Here is a 25,914-nt window from a genome sequence, read left to right as displayed (position 1 = left end):
TTTATAAGAAATCTCTTTGGCTTAACTACTACCCTTATCACAGGCATAGTTTATTGTTGTTGTGTGCCAAGTCATTTTCAACTTATGGCAACCCTGGGGCGAACCTATCACGAGGCATGAACTTATCATGGGGCAGGGTTCAAATCCACACTCAACCTTAGAAACTGACTGGGTGGCCTTGGGCAAGTCACACTGTCTCACAGCTGCAGAGGAAGGCACAATGATAGGGTCATCTAAGGGTCATCGTAAGTCAGAAACAACTTGAAGCTACATAACAACAAAAAAGGAGCATTCTTTTCTTCCCATTAGGAGCAGCAATCCTGTTGTTAATGTCAAAAAAGGGGAGTTGCACAAAACTGCACAAAAAACACTGTCATATTTTGTATAACCAATATGTTTGGTACTAAAAGACACACACACACACACACACACACACACACACAACCCCTTAAATATGGAGTCTCAAAATGCGGGAAGTCATTAAGAAATGTGCAAAAAGTGTCATAATCTTACCCAATAGAGGTGAAACCTTTGAAATTCTTTATTCTTACCTACAAGAACTAAGTAATGGATATTATTTAGGAGCACCCCATTGGATCATTATGTCATTATGAATGCAACATATGACCAAGCTCTGGGATACATTTATTCACCTACCTGACTTTACCTAGGACTTTTCTCCCATGATTTTACTTTAAGGATTTTAGTTTTCATGAATGGCAGTTTATTTTAAGAAGAAAAAAACTTATCACAAGTCATCCACAAGATGCCAGCCACAGATGCTGGCGAAACATCAGGAATAAACTCTTATATGATGGCCACATAGCCCGAAAAACCCACAAAAAATATCATCCACTAGAGATTGTAAACTGGTTAGCACAATGTAGTCTAGAGACTGCTTTTTAGAATAACAGAATTTCAGAATCACTGCACTTTGACAATTTCCTATCTGGATGTCATTTTAATATTGTTTAAAAACATATTTAGACTGCATGTATGCCAGTGGACTTGTGTTGATTTTTTTCCAAATATTTTTCCATATACTGTACATGGCATACTATGTATTATAATGTTTGCTTATGATACATAAGTCTGCATATGCATTTTCATGTAGAGTTTCCAGAGTCTTTAATACCTGGGTATTAAAATATGTTTTAAAACCTGAGTCTCTCAGGACTGCTCTATTTAAAACAAGTTTGGTATTAAAGTATATCTACCTGCAGATCTAGCTTATTTTCATTTATCAGGCATGTAAATTAGAATGATAGTGGCAAAATCAAAACTGGCCAGTTGAAATTCTGCTGAAACCCACACACTGGTGTATTCAGAGGAATAAGACCTGGTATTCCTTCACCACAACTTCTAAAGCAGAAGGATTTTGATCTGAGTAGATTCTATCAAAAACTATATAAACGCTCAGTGTCCTGGGCTTTTAAGGAAAAGTTTCCCTTTCAAGAGACTGGCCTTGGATGGATGTGGCAGATGAGAACCACAGTCTAACAACATATAGAAATTAAAAGGATTCCCACTCTTGCTATTATAGCTATGTGGCAAGGCAGAAATACAGTGGGTGAAATTCCATGTGAGGAATGCTTCCCCTGCTGAATTCCAGCCTATGTTGTATAACTGAAGGCATAGGAACTCTGATAGGGTGACGGAATGTTGTAATGCTACCCTGTCCTTAAGGTAATTTAGTTTGTTCAGTACCTGCACATCAAATACACACTTGCAAGCAAGAACCTTTTCTTGAAATTAGTAAAAAAAAAAACACACAAAGCAATTTTAGTGAAATATAGTTAATTAAAATGTACTGAGCAACTGCTTATCAAGGATATTCATCACAACCTGAGATCAAATTTTACCCTGTCACTGTTTCTATCTTTGGTCAGGCAATAAGATGCTTCCAACATGAACTAATCATTTGTTTACTTTCAACAGCCTTCAAGTTTATGAGAAAGCAGCCAAGACCCCCACTCTAGCCCTGCAGGGAGGAAGCTTCAAGCCTCTGAATTATCTCTTGGTTTGAACTATACTGCATCCAGAGGCAATGTAATAAAAAACAGTGGATTATGTCCCGTCAGCAGCCCCATGGAAAAGAAAAAGAAACAAGGGGAAAAAATGCACCACTCTCTGTTGTCTGTTTAGTTGAAAAGTCTAGTAACAGAAAAAGTGCTAATGAATGTAATGAACATTGTCCAAATGGGAGACTGCCTGACCACATTTTGTCTGCCTCTCCTAGCATTTTGCCAAACCAGTGGTAACATTTACTCCAAGGGTCTTTCCTCCATTGCTTCCCCCCACTCCATTTACTCGTCCAAAGCAGTCCGTATTTCACAGAGCCTGCATGAGTCAGCATTAACTGAAAGCAAGGGCTGCACAGAATTAAAAAAAACAACAAACTGAAAACAGAAACAACAGAAAACAGAAAACAACTTTTCCTTCACAACATACTTCAGAGTGATTTCTTTGCAGGTGACACAAACTTCAGAGGGCAAGGTGTTCACAGTAATTCTCATCTGCTCTGTAAGAATACAGTGCAATTATTATGCCAAATCAATACTGAGATTTATATTAGCTTTTATGTTTTGGGCCTTGTGTTAATTTCCCTTTTAGTGAAGGGTTTTGGATCCCCCCCCTTCTGCCAACTCTCAATTAACCCTAACTTTGATTAGATTCCCAGGGCATCTATTGGGTTAAATGTAAAGATGGGATGTTTTGTGGTGCACCACTTCGTCTCAAGTACATATACGCAAACACACACACACACACACACACAACTTGTGCTTCATGCTGTGGACTTTAATGAGCTCTTAAAACACCAACTTAACCTGGCTTTAGTTTCAGCCCAGATGAGCTTTGCTTGTTAAGACTGTTTTTAACTTGTCAAAAAAGAAAAGGAGGAAAAAAAGCTTTATTAAGGTCATGAAACTCTGAAGGTTTAAGGCTAATCAAGGAAGAAAAGAATAGCAAATCAAGCAGCAGTATTCATGTTCTTTTTCTAAAAACTAACGATGTTGCTTTCAAGGCAGGGGGGAAATGGGCAGAAACAAGGTCTAGACTGGCACTGGTGTAACATTTTGCTTGTGCAATGTTTCACTTTGTTTCAACATAACACTTCTTCAGAATAAAATGAACTAGTTGCTCCTGATGATAATTATAATTATTTTAGAACTCAAGAAGGCATTATGAGATGTTCTCTTCTTTCTGGCCAAGTTAATCAATGCATTGGGGGAGTCAATCAATATGCCTGGTATCTGGATGTAAGCAAGTAGTAAGGCACATATTGTAACATACACATATCATTCGCTTGTTAATCTGAAGGGGTCTTAAAATCTAAATAAAAACAGACTACTCAAAATATCACATTCCCGTCCAATTTAATCTCAAGCAAGTGGTATTCACACCATTTTACAGTGCCCTTTGGAGCCTTCCCCCTATATACTTTGAGAAACGTCATTGAGGAGTAATGAAAACTGAAGCATGGTACCAGGGCCAAGGGCATCTTTCAAGGAATAAACTGAAATTATCCAGCTATTTGTAATTATTATCTAGTGTTTCATTTGTGAATGTAGGCTGAATACAGGCAAAGCTGTGAAAGAAATATCTTGGTAGATAACTTGCAGAAATGAGGGGGGACTTCTATTTCCATATCTTTAAAAACACATAATTTACACACAAAGAAAACATTCATTGTGGGCTTTTCAGTCCCCAGGAAGGCACAGCTATTAAACTAATATGCCCTAGTTTAACAGTACACTAGAGATGTACATTTCATTAGCATCCATAGGCAACATTTGAAGAGGCTTCTTAAATTGAGAAACCAGCTAAAAATTGGAAGTTGTTATTTTAATAATCCTGTTGTTCACAATCTAATCTTACATAGGGAACCATTTCGGCATACCCTTAATTTGCAGCAGTACAGGCAGAGAAGTCAAGATAGGAAGGGTATGCAGCCAGATTACAAAGGTTGTGGTTTGAACTGAATTTTAAAGGCCAAACTGAGCAATGTTATTAAGCTAATTGATTTCAGTGAGATTTTATGTTCTACAAGGGTTACAGTCAGAGTCCCATACTTATTGATGCAAAACTTAGCAATCAGAGAAATTTTCTAGAGCCCAGGAAGGCTGAGAAATCTGCTTCTGACCTCTGCAGCCATCTGTCATCATTAAAAAGGGCATTCATATCTGCTGTGGCTAGATTTTTCCACACTTGCTCATGCTAGATAGCTGACTCCAAATCAGCAAGCTGTAAACAGAATGTGTAATGTGAAAATAAAGGTGTGAGAGAAAACAAACTGAACATTACATTTAAATTCAGTGACAATTCTATATAAATGTACTGTATATACACAGAGGTAAGTCCCATTGTGTTCAATGGAACCTACTTATTCTATGTGAGTGTGTGAAGGATTGCAGCCTAACCCAAGTGTTGATAAAAAAAACCCTGTGTGTCAATATAATAATATATATAATTTATTTATATTTCGCCTTTTCCTGAAGGAATCAAGGCAGATTAAAAAACAGGATCAATATAATACAAAACAAAATACAAACAATTATGCATTAGGCTATCCCCTTACACCCCGCCATCATTACATAATAGCAAAACAAAATCAATGAATTGTAGAAGCAGCCCTCAGTTGACTTGGTATAAAACTCCATCAGCTTCACTATACTATCCTATAATACATATTTTTGTTTGTGCATATTATGTGACATTTGGGGGTTGTTCACAGAACATTGGTTATTCTCTGTTTTCTTAGGAAGATTTGTTAAAAAGAAAAAGCTTTCTTCCTCAAAGGCTGAGAGAAAGTAACTTGCCTAAAACCACAATATTGAAATGGAGGTTTGAGTGCTGCTCCCCTGGAGTCCCAGTTCAATTCTCAAACCACTGCACTACAGTAGCTCTCTAAATACACAGAACATGATCTTGAGAGGGCTACTTTGCTTAAAAGATATCCATCCAGTCAGAGAGGGTAACTCCTCGGTTTTATTCATGAATATTCAAGGAGAGAAGAGGGCAAGATCACATGCTTTCCTTCATAAACTACTAGGCTTTCCTCTTTATGAGAGGTAGTGTGCTTGCATGAGGTTTTTCTGTATTTTCTGTGTTTCTTCATTCTGTGAATGAGAAAGATTTGACTCTTTTTAGCTATTTGGAGGGAGAGGAACAGGAGCATGAGACAAGACCACAATGAAATCTTTGAAAAGATGGAAACAACACACAGAAGATCTACATAAAATTTTGAAAGCATGAATGACACAAGTGAAGAAGAAACTTACAAAGATGAAATTCTGGAAAGTGAAGTGAAAGCTGTACTCAAAGCAATTGGAAAGAACAAATCACCAGGAACAGATGACATACCAATAGAACTGCTACAATCCATTAAGACCTAGGTCCAAAAGATACTGCAGAAATAATCCAGTTTGGCACCACTTTAACTGTCCTGGCTCAAAGCTAGGGAATTTTGGGAATTGTAGTTTATTGTGGCACCAGAGGTCTCTGACAGAGGCGGCTAAATGTCTCAGAAATGTCTACAGTTCCCAGAATTCCCTAGCATTGAACCAGGGCAGTTAAAGCGGTCTCAAACTGCATGGTTTCTGCAGTGTGTTTTTGACCTGAGTCAAGCTTAGTTTTAACTAAAATTTCCCAACAAATGTGGAAAATAAAGTAGTGGCCTCCAGACAGGAAGTGATCAATATATATTCCCATCCATAGAAAAGGAGACATAAAAGATTATGATAAATACAATACCATGCTGTGCAGGCAAAGTCATGCTCAAATTTCTGCAGCAAAGACTCTTACAATATCCCTGAGGTGCAAACTGGATTCAGGAAAGGAAGATGCATTAGGGAATCACATTGCAAACATATGTTGGATAATGCAGCAAACCAGGGAATGCCAGAAAAAAAATTGCATGTACTTTATTGACTACACCAAAGCTTTTGACTGCATAGATTATGAAAATCTATGGCTTGTACTTAGGGGAATGGGAGTGCCACAACATCTGATTGTCCTGATGCATAACTTGTACTCAGAACAAGAGGCTCCCATCAGATCAGAATACGGAGAAACATCCTCATTGGCAAACAGGTCAGGCAAGGTTGCATACTATCACTCTCTTTATTCAACCTGTATGCAGAAAATATTTTTATATTTATAAATCTATACTGCAGTAACTCAGTGCCCCTTGTTATGCATGTAACATCTCAATGAAAGACTCTAGCCATTCAGATTCAAAGACATATATAGTTAAGAGGTAGGGAAATGAATCTGTGAACAATTTCAAAGTTTTCAGTATTTTCTTCATATCATGAAATTCTTTTGAAGATAGTTGTAATTTTGCATGCCATGGTGTCAATCTAAATCAAATACCTATGCCAGAAGCATGTTAAACAAGAAGAACAGTAAGATCATTCACATTTGTTTATGAAGATAAAATGGACTTCAAAAATAAAAGAATGCATTGTGTGTTATGGGTGAGGACTTTTAAGGTTAGCCTTCTAAAAAAGAAAAAGAAAAAAAAAAAGGTCCCGGAACTTGAGGCATACATAAGGATATCCTGCTAGGGACTGGCAGTGAAAAATGTGTGTGTGTGTGTGTGTGTGTGTGTGTGTGAAATAAATAAATAATTTTAAAATCCCTTGTTCTAGGTCTATGCCTAGTGAAAGATAGGAAATTAACAACTGTAAGGCAGATGTTCTTGCCAAGACTGGCTCTGAAAGAAAAGTCCTTCTATTGTGTTGAGAGGCCTCATATCCATACCTTGAGCTATAGTTTAAAGTCCTAATAATTGTTTTATAGGCTTCATTATCTCATTGCATACTTAATGCTCCACTTTTATGTACATCTTATTGATAAGTATAGTGTGATTAAGTGACCATATTCAACTTCTGAATTATTTCATTAAGATAATCACTTTACCTCAAAATCAATGCTCAATGTGTCTCATGGCATATTAAAAATAGAAAGAAGGGTTTCCAAGTGTCATCTGCCATTCTTGAGTAAGGTGATCGAGAGGGCTGTCGCTCTTCAGCTCCAAGTGGTCTTGGATGAAGCCGATTTTCTAGATCCGTTTCAAACTGGCTTCAGGACAGGATATGGGGTGGAGACTGCCATGGTCGCCTTAACTGATGACCTTTGTCTAAGCATCGACAGAGGAAGCGTGACCCTGTTGGTGCTATTAGACCTCTCACGGCATTTGACACAATAGACCACAACATCCTCTTAGAATGCCTGAGAGAGCTAGGAATTGGAGGCACTGCTTTGCAGTGGTCCCGTTCCTTCCTCTCAGGTAGATTCCAGAGGGTGATGCTCAGGGACAGTTGCTCTTCAAAAACTGAGCTTAATTGCAGCATCCCTCAGGGCGCCATCCTGTCCCCGATGTTATTCAACATCTATATGAAGCCGCTGGGAGAAATCATCCATAGACATGGAGCGGGGTGTTATCAGTATGCTGATGACACCCAAATATACTTCTCCATGTCATCAGCAATGACGACAGATGGCGTTTCTCCCCTCAATCAATGTCTTGCAGCAGTAATGGACTGGATGAGGGAAAACAAGCTCAAGCTGAATCCAGACAAAACCGAAGTACTTACGGTAGGGGCCCTCAAACCAGGTATTGGGCCACAACCTCCAGTCCTAGAGGGGTTCACGCTCCCCTCAAAGGACTGTGTTCACAGCTTAGGGATGCTTCTTGACTCATCACTTCAGATGAGAAATCAGGTGAATGCAACAGTCAAGAGTGCTTGTTATCAGCTCCAGCTGATATGTCAGCTGCGCCCTTTCCTGGAACGGGGTGACCTTGAAACGGTAGTACAGTGCGCCCGCACCATATGCGGGCGTGCCATACGCGGACTTGAGCGTATGCGCTCAAGCTTCGGCGCGCGTGCAGGGCAGCGCGTCCCATTCAATTGAATGGGCGCGCGCACCTGTTGTGCCCTGCGTGCGCCTGCGCCGCCGCGCACGAGCCCCATTGTTTCCAATGGGGCTCGAGCATAGGCGGAATTCGCCTTACGCGGTGGGATCCGGAACGGATCCCCCGCATAAGGCGAGGACGCACTGTACATGCACTGGTAACCTCAAGACTTGATTTTTGCAATGCATTCTACATGGGGCTACCCTTGTGCCTAGTCCGGAAACTTCAACTGGTGCAGAATATGGCAGCCAGATTGATTACAGGAACAACTAGGAGTGACCATATTACACCTATATTAAAATCACTCCACTGGCTGCCTATTTGGTTCCGGACACAGTACAAGGTGTTGGTCATTACCTTTAAAGCCCTCCATGGCTTGGTCCTAACCTACTTAAGGGATCGCCTCCTTCCGTACAATACCCCCCGTACCCTCAGATCCTCTGGGAGGAATTTGTTGCAGTCCACAAAGACTGGATTGACAGCGACCTCCCAGAGGACTTTTTCCCTGATCACTCTCACTTTATGGAATGGCCTGCTGGATGAGATCCATCAAATTGCCAACCTTGAGAGCTTCAAGAAAGCTGTCAAGACAGATCTCTTCTGGCAGGCCTTCCCGGAATAGATCCCGGCCATGTAATGCTCCCCTCACAGTCATATACAAGCGAAGACTCTGTCCACCATTATTTTATTATTGTAGTATTGTTTTTAGATTCTTATTATCTGCAATTTTAATGGATGGAATTGTTTAATCCTTTTTTAAGGGGGGAGGAATTGTGTATACAGTGGTGCCTCGGGTTACGAAATTAATTCGTTCCGCAGCCGCTTTCGTAACCCGAAAAGCCTTCGTAAGCCGAATTGCCATAGGCGCTAATGGGGAAAAGCCGCGATTCCGTGCGAAAAAGCCGAAAAAAGCACCAAAAGTTTTTTTGTAACCCGAAAAAACATTCGTAACCCGAAACAATAATTCCCTATGGGATTTTTTCGTATCCCGAAAATTTCGTAACCTGGGTATTTCGTATCCCGAGGTACCACTGTATTGTATTTTTTAAAGGTTGTACGCCCCTTTGGTTGTGGAAACAAAAAGCAGGATATAAATTAAATTTTTATTATAGTTTCACAGAATATAGAAATGGCATCTGGCATATTGGGGTTCCCCCCCCCCTTTCAGGGCCTAAGCAGACAGGCCAGAAAAACACATGCCAGACCTGTGCTTTCCTGGCCACAGTGCTCACCTGGATTGGTCACTGGGTTGATGCTGGGATGGGCAGGTATTCACACATCTATCCCCGCACTGACCCAGGACTGACCTGCAACTTCTTACCTTGTCAGCCATCAGTCTGACTGAGAAGCCTCCCAGTTTCTGCGCCTGACTCAGAACTGGGGCATCTGGCTGCACCCAAGTGCCCCACTTCCACTTAAGACACAGCGACTAGGGGTTTCTCAGTCAGATCAACAGCTGGCAAGGTAAGTAGCAAAGAACCACACAGAGCTGAAACAACTACAGTGAGCCTGCATTATAGGCGGGCTTCCCTTCTGCGGCTTTCAGCATAAGCTGAAGCCGTGGTACAATATAATGAATGGTGCATGTACCATGCAGTGCCGCATGCATGCACTCCATTATTTTCAATGGTGCACGAGCATACGTGATTTCCCCCTTATGCAAGGGGGTTCGTAATGGAAATAGAAATAGTAAAAGAGTTCTCATATGTGGGATCAAACACTGATTAGAATGGGGACTGCAGCCAGGAAATCAAAAGAAGATTAAGAATGGGGAAGGCCGCTATGAAAGAACTAGAAAAGATCCTAAAATGCAAAGACATACAGCTCAGCACAAAAGTCAGAATCATACATGCAAGTAGAAAGAGAGGAAGTCCACATGCTAAATAAATGGACTTTATCAAAGAGACCATTAATATGCGTTTATAGGAGCTGGGCAGAGCAGTAGAGGACAAGGGGGCCTGGAGATGTCTCATCCATAGGGTCACCATACGTTGAGATCGACATGAAGGCAGTTAACAGAAACAGTAACAAAAGGCTGTTTGCCCCAGGGTCAAACTGAATCCTTTGCATCCATGTCTGAACAGGAAGGATTGGGCCTGATCCTACCCTGGTGTTTTTTGGCCTGCATCATCTAATCTAGATGAAGTGAGGCTGGGGGAAGCCGGGCCTTTTGCCAGTGCAGACAACCCCTCAGATGACCACAAAGAGAAAGAGCCTTAAGCATTATCTGCATGAGCCAAAATATGTGTTTTTCCCTTATTCTGGTGACGTCCTGTTTGGATGACGCGTAGCCCCGAACCTCAGTTCTGGTACAAACAATCCAGATAACATCTATCACATTTATTACCAGAACCATGGTAAAGCAGACTTGACCCAAATTTCAAAAAATTCCACAAAGATCTGGACCCCTCCAATTCTATGCCACAGAGACTGTTTATATGGGCATCTTGCTGAGTCACCCATCACATCCACTGCTGTCACCAATACCTTGCTCTGATGTCAGAATGAAGCACAAAGTCATGTGATCATCACTGGGCACCTCATTCTGAGTTCAAAAACGAGTGACCTGCAACGGAGGTGGACATGTCAGGCAGCTCACTGGGACACTCATTCAGACAGCCATCCCAGCAGGGAAGCAGAGCCAAATAAGAGGGGAAAGTCAGGATAGCTCAGGGGCCAGGATACTCTACACTGCCCCTCAAGTACCCTGGCCAAAACAGACAAGGACTAAGTCTACAAAAGTTCAGACTACAACTTCTTTCATTCAGTTAGTCTCAAAGGTGCCACAAGTTTTCTTTGCACCTAAAACAAGTTATAAATACATATCTGAATAGAAAGTAGTAAACATGTAGCTGAGAATAAAAAGCCCTTCCATCTGTCCCATACAGTTACTTTAAAAAATAGAATATATTGCTGTTTTACATGAACCAGTTGTTATTTCATCCTTAAGAATCTTAATGTACATTGGACTCTTGGTATCCTCTGGGATTTGGTTCCATGGATACCAAAATCCATGGATGAACAAATGCCATTAAATACACTGGTGTAGTGAAATGGTGTCCCTTATATAAATAGAAAAATCAAGGTTTGCTTTTTGGAATGTATATACTGGGGGGGGGATTGTATATATTGTATTTTTAAAGGTTGATTGTGCTTTGATTGTGAAAATAAAAAGCGGGATATAAATTAAAGTTTTATTTATTATTTATTTAAAATTAAAGTATATATTGAAATATTTTCAAAGCCATGGATGGTTGAATCCACAGATACAAAAGGCCAACTGTACAATACATGATTAAAGCAACCATCATTGATCTACTTTCCTGGGAACAAGTCACAAAGAAATCAATAGGACTTGATTTTGCGTAGACATATTTATGATTTCTAGTAATCTAAATGGCCCTGCAAAGTGATTTATGCATGGGATCTTATCAATACTTCATTTTCAGATACAAAACAAGGTCTTTACTGAGCCACATGGATATTGCTCAAGAGAAAATGGGCAATTTTACATTGATTATTCATGAGTAAATCAGAACTTACTCCCTTATATATGTTAGGAGCTTCAATTATTTCCATTGCATATTTTCTTCAGGTGGTATATAAAAATGGTGTGTGTGTGTGTTCCCCAGGTACCAACATCACAGATGCAAAAACACTAAGAAAATGGATTCATTTTTTTAAAATAGAACTTGGATGTTTACTGTGGCTCTATAATAAGACATAACAGTCACAAGTATCACATGACAACCTGACAACAGCTATCACAAATTGTCTATCACTAACATGAAAGCATGGAAAGAGCACTACTAGCTGGCCACTCTAAATTCAACTCTTCTCTGTCCACTTTGCCACTAAAAATTTCCTACCTGTATATATTTCACATACTGTGGAAGCCACAAAAGTTCTCTTACACTCACTCCTCCCAAAACATCTTATGGTGAGGATATCTATTGCTTCTGATTCTGCTCACCCCTTTCCACCAGCACACTTTATGCAGTCCCTAGTGAGTTGGCAAGGAGTTACAAAGGAGCTTTGGATGGCAATGATGGATATAGGGGTTGTGGTGGCCAGAGCCTATAAGAGGGAGATTGAGCCTGTACATTGGTTCCGGGCCTGGAGAGCCAAGGCAGGACCCGTGAATTTCTGACATCCCCCTCTCTAAAACAAAACCACACACACACACCAAAAACATCACAACTCCCTTTTATTGCATTCATTTTACAAAGGTTAGCAAAAATGTAGCTCTTCAAGTATTTTCTCGGCTTTTTACTGGGACCTGTCTATTTTTTCTATGAAATTAACAGATAAATTTAACTCTATGAAATGGAGTATATTCACTTAGACCAGGGGTAGGCGACCTGTGGCCCGCGGGCCGGATGCGGCCAGGCGAGGCCTTGGGACCGGCCCCAGCCCGGTCCTGCCGCCGATTGCTGCCAGGGCCTTTGGGGGGCAATTGTCTATAGAAGCCTCAGAAACATGCATCTATATTAACATTTTTTTAAAAATCAGCAAATTTTTTCGTGTGTCCTCCATTTTTTAAAAAAAAGTGTCTTCCATTTGAAAATTTTGTCCTACATTTGTCCTGGTTTATTTATATATTTAATTTTTTTTAAAAAAAAATATTTAATTATTTATTTTTTGGCTTCGGCCCCCCCAGTTGTCTGAGGGACAGCAACCCGGCCCCCGGCCCAAAAAGGTTGCCTACCCCTGACATAGACCTATGAATTCTTGTTGTTGACCATCACTCACATTGATATTGTAACTAGGAAGGCCACCATTTCATTATATAATATATATTTACTATTTCTTTCAGGTTTAAATTTGACAAGTTCTTTTTTTTTAAAAACCCACCCATTTAGAATGTATCTTCACAAATCAGGATGGCAGAAACAACAGGAAAGGGCTCTATTCATATTTTATCATCACCATATTCTTCTATGAAGAAAGAAAACAACAACTTTAAAATCTAATGTTATACAATTATCTTTATTGAAAAGACTTAATAGCAATCTCAGTTTTGAGAGGAGCTGCCATGACAACCTTGGCCCAAAAGCAGTCTTGTTCCACATTGCAAAATTTCTCACAGAGGCCCTGGTGATGGCTCATACAACTGAGCCATTAGACCTGTCCCCAAACACCCCAAAAACTAAATGTGGGAGGATACAGATGGACAGAATGGGGTGGCATCTCTGCCCCAGATAGAAGCCACAGCAGACAAATGCTGTGGCCTCCATGAGGCCTAAAAAGAACCTACTCCCAGTGGGTTCTTTTTAGGTCATGTGTGAGGCACAATTATCGCCCTCATGTGCAACGATGACATCCATGCGGTGCCATGCTCTTTGGGTGCTGCGCCATGTGGACATCATTGCACACCCATGTAAATGGCGGGGAACCAAGATGGCACCCACAGCTTGTGGTAGGGCTCAGGAGTGTGTGGGCACTCTGCTCTCCCGAGCCCTACTTTTGGCCCCAGGCTGGCACAAGGTTCCGGTATATACTGGGTCTAACTTACTTCTCACAAATAAAGAACAAATTGTCAGCTTTTTAAAAAACCTATACATATTATATGTGTGTGTGTGTATGTGTGTATGGGTGGGTGGGTGGGCGATATATATTCTCTCTCTCATATATATATATATATATATATATATAGGATATATAGAAAATGTAAGATGAATCATGGGATATGAAGATACTGAGGACTGATATAACAAAATAATAATTGAATGTATACATATTCATTATTCTTATTATTATTTCTTGCCTTTCTCCCAATACAGGAACTCGATAGATATGATATATATTGTAGAGCACCCAGAACTGATTATGATTTAAGATTACAGTCCAGTGCTAAATTCTATCCTTTGGCAATCTAAAAAGTTGTGGGTAAGGAAAAGAAAAGAGAGCTAGTTGCTAAAGTATCAGCTGTGAAAGTTTTCTGGGAACATTCCAAAACTCTGTATCTGCTTGGCAACAGCTCCTATGGAGATACTGTTGCAATTTTAACTGTAACAGAGCTTTCCCAGGCTTGGGTATATGGTGAACAGCTTGCTCTGTTTTGCAGCACTGCAAAATATATACTATTCTCCTTCCCTGCAATGAACATCAGCCTCATTTAAAATGGTGCAGGCTCAACAACCATTGTGTCACTTAAAGTACCAATTTCTGACAGCAAGTGATTAAAGATTAAGGCTGCATCCTTGCAGTTATTTACCTCAAAGGGACACTATTGAAGTTCATGGGACATGACATTATGCTTTGTTCCAAATCAGAGATAAAATACTGACACTTTTTGTAGCACTGCAGCTACACTTGTATATGCACTACTGACGTAACAGTGTGTCCTCTGCTCAGGTGTCAAACACTCCAAAATAGCCTGGTACATGTCATGAGGTCATGAAGACCCCCAGTTTCTGCAAGTGTGTAGTTCCCATCTCCTGTTTGTAAACAGAGAAATTTGGTCCTCCATCAAATATGCACTAAAGGCTTAAGGAAAGGTAACATTTCCTCCAGGGTAGTTACCTTCTTCAATATACTCAGCTACTATATATATTCAACTATATGTCGACTTCATGTATACACTGAGGGAAGATTTTGGGAACAAAATTGTGGATTTTGATATGACCCATGAATACGAGTAAAACTTAGGGTTATGTAACAAAGGTTGTGACGGATGATTAAAACAATGGGAATTTTTTTTAAAATTCTGGCATCTTAACTGTTTGTGATCACACTAAAGGATAGATGAATGGATGGACGGATGGATAAGGGGGGGAGGTGGCCAGGCATGGGTCAGCCTAAGAAAATGCACACGTCAAAGCAAAAAAAAAAAAAAGTGTGTATAGCGGGATACAGACCGCCCCATTGGGAAGGCCTGCAGCTGCCCCTTTGTGCCACGTAATGGGACCAGGGCAGCCACATTGGCAGCCCAAAGGCCCCAATCCGGTGCTTTTCAGGACCAGGGTGAAGCGGCAAACTGCCACTTCTCCCTGGTCCTGAAAAGGGGTGTCTTTGGGGCTTCATGCCCCAGGACACCCCGGGAGCCGCAGCCAAGGGAGAAAGGGGCCACTTGGCCCCTTTCCCCCGGCGTCATTCCTGCGGCAATCTAGTTGCCGTGGGCATGAGGTGCCCTCTGGGAAGCAGCTCCATTTTGGAGCTCTTTCTGGCACTGCTGTTAGGCTGCCACAAGTGGCCTGACAAGGCGCAAACATGCCACGCTTGCGCCGCGCCGTTTGGATGCGGCGCGGCGATGATGTCATAATGGTGGTGCCCGTGTATACATAATGGTGCCGCCATTATGCCACCACAGCTATGTGTTAAGGTTGTGAGGCGTCTGTAAAGGACGTCCCGAGGCAACCCTAGCACGCATACCGGCCGGTGCAAAGTGCTGGTCTGGATAGGGCCTACATTAGCAGTCATTATAGATTTTAGCTTTAATGTGATAGCTTTTCCTGATTTTATCCCAGAAAAACTGACAATCATACTCAAATGCCTTATTCAGGTCCTTCAAAGTCTTATTCTATTCAGCCTGCCTTTGAGGGGAAGCAAAAAAAGAGCTGCCACCACCGCCATTTTCCCACGCAGTTATTCAAAAAGGTCAAAAGAGATGCCATGGTGGAGAGAGATACCCCTTGGGAGGACTAAGCTCTCACCTTTTGCCACTCTACTCAGAAAAGGGGATAGTTCCTTTTTTGATAACAGTTAAATTACTGTACTTACATTGATCTGTGGATCAGTCAATCCGGGTTTTGGGGGTCCATTTTTTGACTAAAAATTCTAGACGTATACATGAGTATATACAGTACCTCCTGTGGATGTCTTGCTTTACTGGATGTAAATTTTCTGCAAATAAGTTGTAGTTTTTTCTTCTAAAACACTGACAATTGCTTTATGATTTCCACTGTCCAGTCTTGTCAGGAGTTGCAATGCTTATCCTGCCATAAAATATTGGGAACATTATGTGATGGATTATATAGCAGAACAGCTATTGTAGAGACATCATGATTTCATCCACAGATAGTGAGATAACTGTAGGTGAGGCAGGCATGATTCAAATCTGTTCAAGAGAAGGGGCAGTATGGTAACAAAAGGGGCAAATGTATTAATTGTAATGAATGACAATTGAGTCTGCCATGAGTTTGAAATTGTGTGTAATTTAATTAGGCAATGTTAATGCTTGCTGATTAGTTCTGATAATGACCATCTCTGGTATGGAGCTATAGTGCTGAATAAAGGTTTGCTGAGTTTTAACTACTGAAGCCTGACTTTCTGAACTTGGTTAGCTGCCAGATTTGACAAATCTTGGTATTACAGGGGAAAGTCTCATTTTTTCCCCAGTGTCAGGCTTTACTGGTGGACAATGTGCAAATTTAACTTTAACTTTGCTCCTTTCTGTCCTTCCCATTATCTTTTTCAGCAGCCATGAGGTACACTGTGTAACACCGTGGGCATGCATGAAAAATGCATAGTTGGGAAATGAAAATTAAAGATCTTCTATCCCTCAGAAGGCAATGGCAGGCAATAGGATGGTTTCTTGTGAGTTCATTGGGAACAAAGAGCAAAAATAAATAAATAAATAATAAAATAAAATAAAATAAAATAAAATAAAAAACTATGGGAAATAGCAGATATCCTGAACATCTACTCCAGGATTCACATGCTGTGAGAAGAATCAGTCCCCCTTCTTTTTATGTTAAATCTTTAGTTACTGTGTTATAATAATAATAATAATAATAATAATAATAATAATAATAATAATAATTTATTTCTAGCCTGCCCAATCACGAAGAATCCGGGCGGGTTACAACAGTAAAATACATCAAATTACAATAGAGTTTTTTAAAAAATCAAACCCTAGACCTACCCACCCACCCCCCAATTCCCAGTACTAAAACAGAATTAAACAGTAATAGTATGAAAACATTAAACAAAAAATAGGCAGAAAGACAGGCGGGGAAGAATAGACAGATGAGGGGACAAATATCTCTATATCTGGGGAGGGTAACTACGTTGGAAAGGCCTGCCGTAAGAGATCCATCTTAAGTGCTTTCTTAAAAGCTGTCAGAGTGGGAATGTGACGGATCTCCTCCGGCAGGTCGTTCCATAGTTTTGGAGCAGTAATAGAAAAGGCACTCAAGGAAACTGATATTAGCCTAGATTTTTTTGGCTGTAGTAGATTTCTTCCAGAGGACCTTAGTGTGCGGGACGGATAATAGGGAAAAAGGCGTTTCCTCAGGGCCCAAGTACTCCGGGCCCAAGCCATGTAGGGCTTTAAAGGTAATCACCAACACCTTGTACTTTGCCCAGAAACTAATAGGCAGCCAGTGCAGGGACTTCAAGACCGGTGTTATATGGTCATTCCTAGAAGTTCCCGTGATCAATCTGGCTGCCATATTTTGTACCAACTGAAGTTTCCAAACTTGGCACAAGGGTAGCCCCATGTAGAGCACATTGCAGAAGTCCAGTCGAGAGGTTACCAGTGCATGTACTACTGTTTCAAGGTCCCTCGGCTCCAAGAAAGGGTGCAGTTGGCATATCAGACGAAGCTGATAGCAGGCGCTCTTGACGGTCGCATCCACCTGAACTGTCAATTGGAGCGACGAGTCAAGGAGCACCCCCAAGCTGCGAACAGAATCCTTCAGGGGAAGTGTGACCCCATCCAGAACTGGCTGACACAACTCCATTCCTGGATTTGGGGTTCCTATAGCAAGTACCTCCATCTTACCTGGATTCAGCCTGAGTTGGTTTCCCCTCATCCAGAAGGCTATGGGAAACATGTAAATAGGTTTTGTAGCACCTTTAAGACTAACTGAAAGAAAGAAGTTGGAAGCATGAGCAAACTATGGGAAATATACTTTGGCGGGGTACAGACCACCGCCACCATTTGCTCCGCGCGGGAGCCGCAGCAGCCAAACCGCGCGACTCCCGCGCGGAGCAAAAAAGAAGCTCCATTTCGGAGCTTCTTTTTGCGGTGCCTCAATGATGTCGCGAGGCGCCTGGTGCGGACTCGCGACATCATAGGCGCCGCGACACGTCTGGACGCTGTGCGTCCAGTACGTAAAGATGGCGGCGCCATCTTGTACGTATACAATACGTACTAGGGTTAGGGGGGTGCGGAAGCACCGCCCCTTCCTAACCCTAGTACGTATTGTATACGTACTAAATGGCGGTTTGTATCCCGCCTTTGACAAAAACCAAGGGAAGTCATCGTTGATGTATGTGGAGTACATTATGGGCTCTGCTACTATAATTCTAACTGTGTTCTCATCACATCTAAATTGGACAGACATGCAAAACTCACCAACCTGGGTGTTTCAAAATTATCACCATAATGAAATTGTCCCCACAGTCAAAGTGTTAAATATCCATATAGCATATCATTTTTACCATAAGCTGAAAAGGCCCGGTTTTAACCCTATGCACAGTTAATTCTTTTCCTTTGCGGCTTTATGAACCACTTGGTATCTACACCATTTTTGGAACGTTTCAGCCATATTATAATAATAGGCTGCCTCTTTCACTACAGTGCTGGACTTCTGCTAAATGAACATAGTAACTTCCATCAGCATGCGACACAGACACACATTTTCCAACTTTGTATCACTTTGACAGCATAAAGATTTAAGAACTTTTTTGTAAGTAAAAAAGACCTCCATAATCTGAGAAATACAAAACATCACCACCAAAATAGCTTCTATAGTCATTCACCACAAATAACACACCAAAAATACATTTTAATGACAGAATTAATTTATCCTTCTTCCATACTGCTAATTAGCAAGATAACATCATTGTTACTTTAGAAGCATAAGAAGAATTTTGTTTATGTGGAGTTACTTCTTAAGGGAAAAAAAGAGGGCAGTTAGTGAAATTACCGATTGCTTCACTGTAAAATGAAATGAATTACTACAGTTGGGTGATTTTGTAATATTGCAATTAATACTCTAATGTTATTTGACTAGTAGATCTAGTATGTTATTGGAGTTTTCACTGTCATTGCCAGACTGGGTACAAGAGAAGAAAAGGAAGAAAAGGAAGGCTATCTCTTTTGAGTTATTCTCTCTTTAATAAAAAGCAATAAAGAGATTTTCAAGATGTCGCTACATCAAAGTAAAGGCTTGACTAGCAAGTCCAGGCATCTGGCTAAACTAAAAGGTTTTATATCTATTCAGACAATTTTAAGATCCTATCTTGCATGGTTCTTATTCATGCAGCTCCTGGCTGATGTCTAAAATGGACAACTGTAGCACCTATGATGGATTCTGGATGGTAAAAATGAGGCACATGAAGTAACCTGGATCAAAACTACCCATAACTTGATTTAACTTCCAAATGTTACTGTTATAATGAAAGTGGCACTAGCATGGACAAAAATTTTCAAATCCTTATCCATTGTACTGTACAATCATACCACTTCTTCCTTGGAGTGTAACACATAGTGGTGAGTCTCCATTGCATAGAATTCAATGATAGATGGCAGAAGAGAATCCCACTGCATACTTTTTGAAACCAATAACCTTATTTTGTGCCTTCCTTCCAAAGATATAATGCAAAGACCAATCTCATGTTCATTCCTCAAAACCCCAAACCCTTTGTCCATCAGGATTCTACCCAAACTGACACCAAACCACCATCCAGAAATAGATATCCAGCAACTAAGAAGATGCCCAAATGATGTAGAACCAGCAAAATAAAAATTAATTGCCCTTTCTCAATCCTACTTTTTTCCAAAAGTCCTGGTCAGACTCTTTACTGCTTCCCTGCACCAAATTGTGTTCCCCAGGCCCTAAAAAAGAACAGGAAACTGCTTATGTAGCTCCTAGTCCTAATTCTCTTTTTATATCTCACAACTGGTTCTTTTGACAAGAAGAAACGTATAGCTTTGTCTCCAGATCACCCAAACCCTGCATGCTGTTCCATTTTACCCCACAAATGTTCTCTCAACAGTGCTACTCCATTAGGATCATTGGGACTGAGGCCTAGCTCTGAGATGATAATAAATCAGAGTCTTGTATATTTCAAAATTCACACAGGGTTTCATAGGATTTTATTTTCTTCTCCCTGAAATCTGGTGTGTGTGTATGTGGCAGGATGGTTTTGTACAGAGGAAGGCTAAAGCTTACAACACATAGTCCCCCTCTATAGTATGGAATGAATAAACAGGTATATCACATCAGTGAAAACTAACTAGTATAAATGTCCAGTTAGTTTTCTACATAGTAGTGTGGATTTCATTTTCTTTTATGGAATGATACAAGTTAGCATGAGGATATCAAGTCCAACTTCAGTCATCCAGACCTGTAGATGTCCAAAGGCAAACAAGTGTTTCTATCACAACAAGCATTCTTGTGCTTTTTTTTTCAGATATAGAAACAAAGAGAGATGTGAAGTTGGCATTTTAACTACACTAGGATGTGAATAGTTTTAGTCAGCGCTAGATTTTAGAGCAAATAAGATATAGTCGATTGCATCAAAAACTAGAAACCTTTGAACCCCTGTGAGCCAAAAGATCAGAACACATAATGGAGAAAGTTTAGGATGTTAAGACCAGGTGCATACTATACAAATGACATCTTTTGCCCCATTTCCTACTGGTTTTAGCAAACCAACCAATTCAGATGTTCTAACAAGCAGGTATGACATCCCTTCCTGGAACTGTTGCATTTCAACATGCCTAGAAGGAGGTATTGTTCTTTACCTTTCTTTTAATATCTTTACATCGATGCCTTCCTGTACATGGAAAAATTTATTTGGCATACTGCCCCCCCCCCCAATACAGTGATGCCATTATATAGACGAACTCATCTTCCTCATGGATACTGCAGTTGTAATGTATTTGCCTGAAGAACTGTTCCACACATCAACCTGAATATCAGAATTTGCTTGGACACACGGAAATTAGATCTTGTGATACAACATTATATCTTTGCATCAGTAATTCAGACAATTCAGTGACTGAAACTGGGGTTAAGAATATGCATGTTTATTTGCTGTTTTACACTGGGGATTGCTCCTTCACCATGTATCCAGGACTTTCATTTATCCAAATGGCATGGACATATCCAGGTTGCATGATTTCTGAAGACTGTCATTTCAAAACAAAAACCAAAACAACATAAAGCAGTAGATCTGTACAGATGCTGACTCCACACATGGGTCTTCCAGCTGTAAAGAGACAACACACTCACCAAAATGGGAACAAAATTGATGTAGTTCCCCTGAAGTCAGGCATATGCACCATGCAATCAGATAAGTCCAAATTTAGATGCTGTTTTACTGCAAGGCAAATGTTCTGTAAGCTGCAGGGATACCCTGCCGGCGCTGCCTAGTGTGACCCATTTCTAAAACGATTGCAGCTTGAGTCAGAAACCTGTTAAGACCCAATTAACAAAAATGTTATGCATCACTGGTGCATGTTTCATCTGGAACTTTAATTCCACAGTTTTCCCAAGTAAATTCTCTTTTATTTTCTAGTCATTAAGTCACTTCTTCCCTGGGGTGCAAGGGAACATCTCCTTCCCTCCCCATGTTTTAAAAGGGGATAGTTATCCAAAAGGGGGAAAAGAGCAAATTTGGAACTTATTTTTTGTTTTATCATATTGAAACTAATGCAATTTTTTAAAAGAATATTCTTCTAAGCAGGCAGAACCGGAATGAAAGAAAAAATACTTATGAAATTTTCAAAGAAGAAAGAACTAATCAAAGTTTTATATTGAAGACGGGCCTGCTGAAAATCCAAAATGTCCACACAGAGCCAGAGCATGCTTGCTTAGCCCAGTCTCTAAAAAGAACACAATAGAAGTCAGTCAGTGGGATTTTATTTGGCAGATGGGTACAGCCACTGAGTTCCTGGCTGCCTGAGTGGGTAGCCTGTTATTTATTGTTTATGAATAAGTCAGTTTTAATTATTGTGAAGAGGCCAGATGCTCTGGCATCCAGCACCATAAACATTTAAGAGTTAAATAAATGAAATTATATTATATTATATATACTAATCTTCTAATGCCTGAGGCAGCTTGAAAGCCCCTCCAAATCCCCTTGTACATTTAGACTGCCTGTAAAAAGTAAATAGAAAAATTATTATGCCAGTAAAGGTGCAGATCTTAGAGGTTATACATCTATTTCTTACTGGAATTATTAAGCCATATTCATTTTTCTTCTGAGTATCATTGTTAGCTTATTCTAGTGCATTTCAAAGAATAAATTCCACTGTCCCTTAAGTGTTTCCATATGACTCTGAATCCTACAGGTAACCTGAGTTTCTGCCATTCCTTCAGCAAAACTCAAGTGTAAAATTTTCCACTATCTCAGCAGTACTCTATGCACAGTCATTAAGGCAGACATGTACATATATTATGAACACAGTCATAATGATGTTTAGTGATTTCCAGAATAACATTTTTAATTAAGCCAATAATCAATACACCATTGCCTCTGAATAAGTCCCATTTATATCAATGAAGTTATGTTTGATCAGATATTTATGGAGAACATGAATAAATCATTCATCTACTTGCATTCTGCTTTCTTCCTAAACAAACATGCACTTTCCTAAAACTATAATTGCAGGGTTGGAGGAAAACCGTAACATAAATACAGGTTCAATGTACCCAGCACAATAAAATAAATAAATAAATCAGCAAGCCTTTTAATAATAAAATTATGGTGACACTTCATACCCATAAATTGAAAAATCTGATTTTTAAAATTACAAATGGAGAACACATGACCCCTCAAATATGGTTAGACTGGAATTACCAGCAGCACAGCAAGCGTTGAGAGACGATGGGCATTGAAGTCTGGAAAGCCACAAGTTCCCTCTCTCTCTGCTCTATACAATTCTCAGAGAATATATAGAACCAGAAACTTTAAATCTACTGGGGAGGGGGGCTTAACTTCTAGAAAATGAGAACACTGATTCTTCTTGGTTCCAGAGTTAATTTGGGCCAACTGAAACTTTAGAGTTAAATTTGGCAGGATTGAGTTAAACATTAATATGGTCAAACATTTCACCCAATAGTTTTGTGTATATATGCACACATACATGTATATAAATAATACAACTATTGGATGAAATGTTTGATCATATTAATGGTTAACCCAATCCAGCCAAATTTAAGCATAGATAGATAGATATAAAATAGAGAGAGAATAAAACTCCTTGTCTAAAAAAGACAATTCAGTATGGCACTTAACCTATGCTACAGCTGGCATTTAAAAAGCGCTACAAGTACCTGCCAGAGCCTCTAAATCTAGTTGACAGATCTTGTCTCCATTACTCCTTTAGGAATCATGAGAAAGATCCTAAACTGTAGTATTTATTAACAGGGCCATTTACTGTGTATTGTAACAATTAAATAACTCTCTTGACAATGGTTTTCAAACATTACTGTTTTACTGGCTAATTTTTAACTTTTCTGAAAATAATGGTAATCTTGGAAGTAAATTTATTTTATTTTAGCCATTCCACTAGTGTCACTGCAAAACCTGTGCATTTTGTAAATAATGGACTGGTGTTAGTGGAAGTGTCTCTTTTTATTTGTTGTCTTGTTTGGAATCTCTCTCATTAAGAGGATGAAACATTTTTCCCACCTCAACTAACTGCCAGTTTGAAAACTATTAACTACGATTCTATCCTTCTATTCTTTTTATTCATGCAAACATAACCCCAAGCAGTTTTAATTCTCTTATTTCTTTGATTTCCAGATGGAGTATCAGGTCTGCCAGCAACAGCTTGTGCATTATCATTTACAACAAAGATGATGGATTATCATCAGAATTCTACATAAGTCTACTCAAAAGCAAGCCTCACTCAGTTCAATAAGGCTTAATCCCAGGTGTATGATGGCAAGAATTGAAGACTATCATATGTAGCACTAGGAAATGGGTCAAGAAAATGTTCTTTAGCTGAAAGGCCTGGATAAGCAACATCTCTGTTCTTTAGAGGTTAACAAATATTGAGGAGGGGGGAGGAGGAAAGACGCTGTACTTCTTGTTCTCTGAGGGGAAAGAATTTCTCTCTCTGAAATAAGAGTCCTTCCCAGCACTCGTGAACTGAGACTTGTGCTGATCAAGGCACTCTCTTTCTCTAAATTATACAGACTAACCAACAATTATGTCATTTCATTCAAACATTCATTCGCACGTCATGTGCCCAGATTAAACAGTAACACTTTGTTTTAAACATTCCGCTCAAATTAGCAAAGTAGCATTTCCGTCACCTATATTTAAGTGCTTGGTGAAGCATTGAAAGTTGCCTCACTTGAACTCGGACAAGTTCAGGCAAGAATTTGGAGCTTTCTTTTAAAATATCAAACCAATAGATATCTGAAATTCTATTATTTTTCTTTTCTTAACATATTGCATATTAGCTATGGTTGAACAGTATTCTCTATTTATTAGCAAGGCTATCTATCTGTGGGGACGCAGAGACAACAACATATACACCATGAGTAAAATGTGTAGTTAGAATGGTATACGTTTTTTTCAACCACAACAAAAAAAGGAGGGGGAGACATCAAGTCAAAGGATGTCATCCTCAGATTTCCACTGTACAAGATCTCAAAATGCAACCCCTATGTATTTAAAGAACACATATCCAAGATATAGTTTCAAATATCATGTGGAATGCACCTTACTACCTTCATTATGAAAAATGCATCAAACAGCAGAAAATGTTTGAAATCAGCAATAGTTTTTTTCCACCCACCAAGTTTTATCTCAATCAACAGGAAAGGATGATATAAAATGATATAAAGAGAGCCAGTGTGGTGTAGTGGTTTTAGTATTGAACAAGAACTCTGGAGACCAGGGTTTAAATGCCCACTTGGAAACCCACTTGGGCAAATTACACTCTTATCCTCAGAGGAAGCCAAAGGTAACCCCCAGGGTGGCATGACACCGCACTCTGCACTGCACGGCATGCAGCATTACGGCGCTCTTCTGGTACAGTATACATACACTGCCATGCCACAGCAACGGAGCTATCACATCCCTTTGCAGGGTGTCAAAAGAAGCTGCTTTTGAGGATCCTTTTTCTGCCCTGCAAAGGCCAAATCAGGGCCGTGGCATGCGGCTGCCATGGCCCTGATCTGGCTGTAACAAGAGTGGCTCCAGGCCATCCCTTTGGAGCTGTGTGTACAGCCCCTGTGTGACCAAATAAACTACCAAGAAGGCTATGCATTTAATTAGCCACACATACTGTAGATCTACTACAACAAACTTTGAGATACATGTGAATGTCTAAAACTCTAAAATATGGGTCTTATGGCACACTGACTCCCAAACTCAAAATTAATTCAGTATTATTGCCACTAAGCTTCATGTATGCTGCATATGGTTGACATTTTCCCTATAAGTTGAGTATTTTTTGCACATGTGGTTTCACAGCAGCAGAATGAGAAAGTATATGTGTAAATCAACAAACAAAAAGATAAGCTAGAGAACAGAATGTTCTCATTTGCTAACTGGGGCAGGGTGAGGAATCTAGCCTCAACAGTATTCTGCACAAAGATGATCTACATAAACACAAATACACAGTGTGTGCAAACATCATATTCTCTACACAACATTTTTCTCCCCATACTAAAATAGTATGGATATAGAAAATTAAATCAAGACATGAAACAAAGCAGCACTGTTGCTACTTTCTCTCTATGACAAAGAGACCAGCATAACTCCCTTTTTCCCTACCCATAATTTACTTACTTTTTCACATTAGGTTCATTCAGGTAAGGCATCTGAGACATCTGCTATACATATTGTCCAAAATCAGGATGTCTCCTATTCAGCATGATTCATTACACCTTCTGCTCACCCTTGAAAAAAGTCAAGTCAAGTTAAACATCCGGAAATATCCAAGAGTTTTGCAAACCTACCAGTCAAACATTATTAAAGTACCTGCATCCAAGGCCACCTCTCTTCTGCTGTCCTATGACCAGCCAGAAACTTGATTTCAGACAGTATGAAAGGCAAAGGTGACAGCAGAGACA

General features: G+C 39.9%; 1 protein-coding gene and 1 long non-coding RNA gene across 9 annotated transcripts in view; both read right to left on the bottom strand.

Annotated features, from left to right (window-relative positions):
* The window catches only part of NFIA (nuclear factor I A), a 599,011-nt gene that overhangs the window by 337,201 nt on the left and 235,896 nt on the right, over positions 1-25,914 (bottom strand). The gene's annotated exons all lie outside the window — the stretch shown is intronic.
* Positions 1,763-25,914, bottom strand: LOC121928499. The gene is made up of 5 exons (XR_006103513.1): positions 25,631-25,914; positions 17,649-17,732; positions 15,730-15,858; positions 12,776-12,859; positions 1,763-5,120 (listed from the first exon to the last, which is right to left on the bottom strand). It is a non-coding gene; the product is annotated as an uncharacterized LOC121928499 (long non-coding RNA).

Source organism: Sceloporus undulatus, chromosome 4, assembly GCF_019175285.1.
Source record: "Sceloporus undulatus isolate JIND9_A2432 ecotype Alabama chromosome 4, SceUnd_v1.1, whole genome shotgun sequence".
NCBI lineage: Eukaryota > Metazoa > Chordata > Lepidosauria > Squamata > Phrynosomatidae > Sceloporus > Sceloporus undulatus.
This window is presented reverse-complemented; position numbering and strand designations above follow the sequence as displayed.